This window comes from Excalfactoria chinensis, chromosome 1, assembly GCF_039878825.1.
Source record: "Excalfactoria chinensis isolate bCotChi1 chromosome 1, bCotChi1.hap2, whole genome shotgun sequence".
NCBI classification, from domain to species: domain Eukaryota; kingdom Metazoa; phylum Chordata; class Aves; order Galliformes; family Phasianidae; genus Excalfactoria; species Excalfactoria chinensis.
The window spans coordinates 62,033,650-62,040,089 of record NC_092825.1 but is presented as its reverse complement, the minus strand read 5'-3'; positions in this window follow the sequence as shown (position 1 = coordinate 62,040,089).

The following is a 6,440-nucleotide window of genomic DNA, read 5'->3' as shown; positions in this document are numbered from 1 at the left end:
CTTGAAATACAGTGCTGAAAGCTTGCAGTTTCACAGAATGCAGTAGGTAGATTAGTCCAGGGATGCTTCAGGTGACATGACTATCTCATCTTTCATGAACCACCAGCCCTGCATAGGTGCAAGCATGGAAATAGGGGAATGCTGATGTGGTACTTGCTGAAAGCAAGTTCTTCAGATCTTGTCCCTGCAGTTGAAGTTGCATGCACTTTTTTGCTAAAAGACAATGACCAGCACATTTAGCCCTTGTGTCTTTTGTAATCAGAACTCTGATTACAAACTGCCAAAAACAATAGAGAAGTAGTGTGCGTTTTAAGGAAGCGGGAATGAAAACTTATATAGTATAGATGATACAAACACTCTGTTTCAGTTTGGAAATAATTAAAGAAAAATCTAAGTTCCAGAAACCCCAGGAATTTTTCAGACAGAAAATAGTTGTGTGTCTCTCTCTTTCTACAAACAATGTTTTAACACAGAACAAATATATTGGCAGTTCCAGAAATACTCCTGACCTGCACTAGGCAAATAGACTCAGTCAGGTGACTCATACTAACATCATCTTCTCTGTACTTTTTGTTGTTTGGATATTTATTTTTGTACACAGTTTTGTTGTTGTTCTTTTGTTTGTTTGTTTTATTACAGTCATTTATTTATTTATTTATTTTTATGAAAGCATTTTTGCACCTATTGCTTGATTTTGCCAGTAAGAAATGCTTTGGCAAGCATGCACTGATAATTGATGTCAGACTAGAAATGAGATTCTGCTGATGCTGTGGCTTTTTTAGATAAATGAGACTTAACATTATTGTCCATAACAATCCCTACCATCAATAATAGCATAAATGCTGCCACTGGTAGTATTAAATGAGCCTCTGGCTCATTATGCTCTCAACTCCAAGGCTGTATCCCTTGCCTACTTTCTGATATACACTGATGTCTAAGTGCTACTGTAAGCCCTCCACTGTGAAGAGCAGGCAGAAGTTTCTTCAGGGGAAGACTTTGTTCTTCAATATGCAGCTTGCATAGAACATGTGAAAATTATGTAGGAGCTCAACTGTGTGGCGTTTTCTACAAGCATTTTTTCCACTTGCCTCTCACTTTTGGGGAGAAATAAGGGCACTCTCCATTTTAAGTCTTCCTGCTCCAAAGGGAAGGAATAGAGCACTGTGAAGATGGATTGAATGGAGAAGTGAAGAAGTCCTTGATAAACTCGACTTGAGTGAAAAGCTCTATTACCGATGCTAGAATCTCCCTGCTAATTTGCTGTTGGCTGTCCATCATGTAGTGAGGTATCGGCCTCTGTCATGCTAAGGAATGGACTGGTCCTTCATTTTGGTAAATTGTCACCTTTTGATTTTCACCACTGTTCTTAGCTATAGGTTGGTCAGCAGTTACAGTTCTCATTGCGCTTTCCCATTTTTTATTCTAGGCAGTTTAATCTCATGTTCTTCAAAGCTCAACAAGAGGTGGCTTTTTTTGTTACTGTTGTTTTGTGGGTTTTGTGTTGTTGTTGTTTTTCTCCACGATGTCACACAGCCATACTGTAGCAAAACTTATCAGTTTTGCTGGAACACAGTCAGCTGAGCCCTGGGTCTCAGGGTTTTATGTCACTGACCTTATCCTCAAATGGCCTCTTCAAAAAGCTAACACTGGGGCAAGCCCAAGAGTGAGGAATGCTGGACCTCCATCTGTGGGGGCATTCAAGGCCAAGCTGTATCCTGAGCAGCCTGATCTAGTGGTTGGCAACGCTGTCTGTGGTCTGGCAAACTCATCTCTCATGGCTGAGTGCTCTCAGGTGTGATCAGATATGCTTTCATGCCATGTATGCCTCTCCTCAGAAAATTGAATTGTCAGAGGTTAATTGATGACTGGACAGGTTATCTTCCTTGCTGACAAAATCTCCCTGCTGCTCTCTAAAAAGAAAGAGGAAACATTATATGCAGTAAGATAAATTGTTTAACATGAAAACTGCTCTAGAGGCATTTCAGTTTGCAGCTACAGGCATGGTTTTGAGTAGATACCACAAATCAGGTAGATAAGAGACCATTACAGACAGCTAGGTGGGCTGCCAGTTACAGTAGTTCTACTGAAATCAATGAGGAGTTAACTGAACAGGTGGATTTTTATCGGACTGTGAAGAGTTTAAGGGCATGAGCCTGGAGTTTACTCAACTCTTGTTTGAGTTTATCATGAAGCCCTTTACTGGCATTATCAAAGTCCTTCTGTCAGAATAGTTACAGAAGATAGAGCCTTATCTTAGAAGCTAATGCATTTATTTGGTGTTTCCTTACTTTTAGGTACATAATCAACTAGACACAATGACCTATGGCTTCTTCTTTTATGATATTCTTAAGTTGTTTGTCAAAGAAAAATACCCCACCAGAACCACAACAAACCAGCAGCCCTACACTCAGACTTTTCTGTATGCATTAGGATCATGTACCCTACAAAGAGCAAACCCTCCTACGGGTTTTGTGTCCTCATTTTCAAGAAGGCTTGTCTATCCTGGCACAAAAATAAATTGGGGCTACAGTACTAGCTGTCACAAAATAAACAGAAAATGCTTCAAACTGTCAAAATAAGTTTAAAGCATTTCAAATATTTTAACAAAAAAAACCAAAACAGCCGAAGAGTAATGTTAGAGTTAGTCTATCCATTTTTCACTGTGGAATATATTGTCATTTTGCTTGCAATATGGTCAAAATTCTTTCTAGCTTAAACTGTAAATACAGCTCTGAATCATACGTTATTTTCTCCATTGATGCATATATATCTTACTTTCTAATTAAATCATAGCTTTATTCCATGCTACTAAAGTGCAATTCACAGTTCAAGTCAGACAAAAAGTAAAAATAAAAATTCTTACTACAGATAAATCTGAATTTTGAGGCTGAACAGTCTCCTCCAGGAGACCCCTCTGCCCCAATATTAGATTGGTCTATAAGGCCAGAGATATTGTTTTTTTTAAAGAAAGTAATGATACCTTTATGTGTGGCCATGAATGAGGTGGAGAGCAAGTGGACAGAGGAAGAATGAAAGACAATGAAAATATACAGGTATGCTATGTGTAACATAAGAAGGTGTTTGTCCATCTCTTTGACCAGATCTACGTTGTGGTTTGGCTGGATCATTGAGACAGGGTCTTGCCTAATGCATTGGCAAAGCCCCATAGGAGGCTGTGACCCTCATCTTAGGTCTAACTGACACACGGTTGTGTGTCAGTGTCTCTAGTTCACAAAGTAAGAACACGGTTTCTCCCCTGTGTGGGCAGGACTCTTAAGGATCGAGTAAAAGCCAGGCTTTGCATGCATGACATGACCAGGAGCAGCACAATGTAGTTGTTCTGTGGATTCAAATTCACATGGAGTGAATTTGGTCTCCTCTGAGACCACCACGATATCATTACACTTATGTTCCTCCGTCAATTCCTGGGACTTGGCCATCCATCTTGGAATGAGCTGCTTGCGGCAGATGGGGATTTCCACTATCAGAGGTAGAGCAAAGAAAGACGGGTAATACTGGAAAGCCCATAAGGTTGAAGCTGATGGTTAAGAGCTTTCTTCACAGCCACACACCCATGCTTGGTGCTGGGAGTGTCCCTGCCCAACCCACCTGTTGTACACAGCAGCTTGTCACTACAGAGTAGAGAGAAAACAAGCGCTTGCCCAACTGCTGTCTGAGCCAGCCTCTCCATGGAGCTCAGGTGGCCTATCCCAGTTATCATCTGTGGCCTCTCACCTGAGATGCCTGCACAGGCCTGCAGTCATCCATGAGAAGCAGCCATACACCAGAATGTTGGTACAAGTAAAGCCCTGGGTTAGGCTTATGGCAGACATGCTTTAGGCACATAGCCTAGTAGGAATGAAGTGCGTTTTTTTTACCTAGATCTTCTAGACATGACATAATGTGATTGTCACATATAGTGAAAAATGAGGCAATAGGTCTCGAGTGATCAAGATTATCAGGATTCATCAGATTTCAGAAGCAAATTAAAATTGTGAGGCCTTATATAGAAATGGTTATGAAAAAATACATCTGGACAAAATGTATTCAAGAGGAAACCTAGAGATTTGTCAGAAAAAAAGAACTTACATAGTGCAATCTGAGAAGTATTTCTAGAACTACTGTAACAGGTATACATCTTAAGACAGAGACATTCTGAGTCATTGTTTATCATATCTAAATAATTCATCTCTTCAGCTGCATTACACTATAAGGGCATTCAAATAAAAATGGAGTATTTTCTTTTCTAAAATCAACAAGAAATCATCACAAGAGTGAAACTGTTTCTCAGTTGGACACTTGCTGAAAAGAATAAGTTATATAAGTTATATAAGAATTAGTTTATCTCACTTGAATGCATATTTATTATGTTATCATCTCATCAAGGGGATGCTAATGCCATGTGTTTGTATCTACTACATTTGCATTATACTCTGTCTCATGCTTGAATTTCATATTAGCAAATTCTGCCACTTCCGTAGTTCAGAAGGCATTTCCAGAGGAGGGATTTAATGTAGCCTCAGACAAGGCCAGAAGGCATGCTCAAAGGATACCCTTCTAGGTGTCTCAGTAGATCTTCTGGCACAGTTATTAAGCTACCTTATGGAGGGGTTATATGCAGCTCTTTGGGAGGGAGCTTTTCCCTTGTGGCCTGATTGGCTGAGAACCACAGTTTGTGCCCTTGATAGAAGAATTGGGTTGTTGCTTTGACTTACTTACACAGAGTTGCTGCTGTCTGCTATTACAGTGTGAGGTGGCCCTATCATATAATCATAGAATCACAGAATGGCCTGGATTGAAAAGGAACTCCAAGATGAGCTAGTTTCAAACACCCTGCCACAGGCAGGGTCACCAACCATTATAATGGTCAACAACCACTATGTTTTCTGCTCACTCACACCAAGAAGTAAGCGAGTGTGGCTCTGCTGACCCTTCTGCTGAGATGGTCACTCCTCTTTCCCACATCCTGTGGACTCCCTGCCGTTGCTGTGAGTCATGGCTAGAGCTGTTTGTGTCTGTATGGGTTTTCACAACAGGGCCTCAGGATGAGCCAGCTCCACCACTGCTGGAGTGCCCTTCCCAAAAGAAGTAGGCAGTTGCGATCTATCAGACTAGAACAAGGGCAAGACATATTAGTGATGTATTGTCATACAGTTTGTGCTCCAGTCCAGACCTCACATGGTTAGACCAAGGAAACCTAAAATATCACTCTAGTGCTACTAATAGGTTATTATTTTAATAGTGGTGAAGTTACCTGAAATACCTGAGCGATCCTACTGGGTAGCAGCTCACCCAATGGCAGCTCTCCCAGCCTTGCTAATATTTGGACCGTCCAAAGAACTAGATGAAAAGTGATGATGCCATCATTGTAGCGTCCATTCTAGACCATATGTGGAATATAAAGAGGAGTCAAAAGTTGGAGTAAAGGCAGTTATGAGCCCTGGCAGGCAAAAGCATTTCTTATTCTCCATAATGTTTCTGCTCAACAAACTCAATGCATTCCTAAAGTCAATGAAAAAAACAATTTAAATCCCTGGTATTCAAATGAGGATTAAAAAAAAAAAAATACTAGTGGGCTGAAATTAATGATGACTCATAAATGAATCAGCTACTGAACGCTCATTCAAAATCTGTTTTCAAGAAGGAAAAAATAGTATGAATAATTGGAAATTAAGGAGATTTTGCAAGCAAACTCTCGCAGATATTTAGTAAGTGTAAGTAAGGAATTCCAGAAAGTATGAAAGAGAGAGTGCACCAAGAAAATCAGCTAGTGATGTTACTGACCACTAGCATGGGCCTTTGAAAAAAGATATCAATGTAGCAAAGAATTTGACATTCACTTTTTGAAAGTCTTGAGAAAACCAACTGGGTATGAGACACTTGTCCTTGAAGTGAGTAGAACACATCAGTGGTCCGCTGCTGGTCAGGTTTGTGACCCTAATCCAACTGGTCACTCACTGTATGCATGCATTGTCCCGTATAGCATCCTTTTTGTTTTCACAGTACTCAAGGATATTTTACACGGATACATTAAATGCTTCTCATGCACCAAGGGCTCTCAGGACACAATATGTACAGAGCAGAGTTTTATCATAAGGTGAAATAAAGTGTCTGATTTGCTTTGATTTCACCTTTGGTCCATGACCTACTTCTGCTTTTTTTTTTTTTTTTTTTTTTTTTTTTTTTCCCCAATGATGGAGGAAAGAAGACCAAAGCTAGCACCAAAACAGAGTGTTACTGTCTCTGTCTCTCCATCACCTGCAGATCACCTGCAGATGCTAAGCCACAGTAGCACTCAAAGGCAGAGTGGAATAGCAGCTTCTCTCTAGCTAGAGCCATTTTTTCCCTTGTAAAGGGGAAGAAAACCCCAACAATTAAGCAGACTGTTATCTTCCTGTACAAGCCTTTGTTTATGCATCCAAAGAGGTGAGTCAATTGAC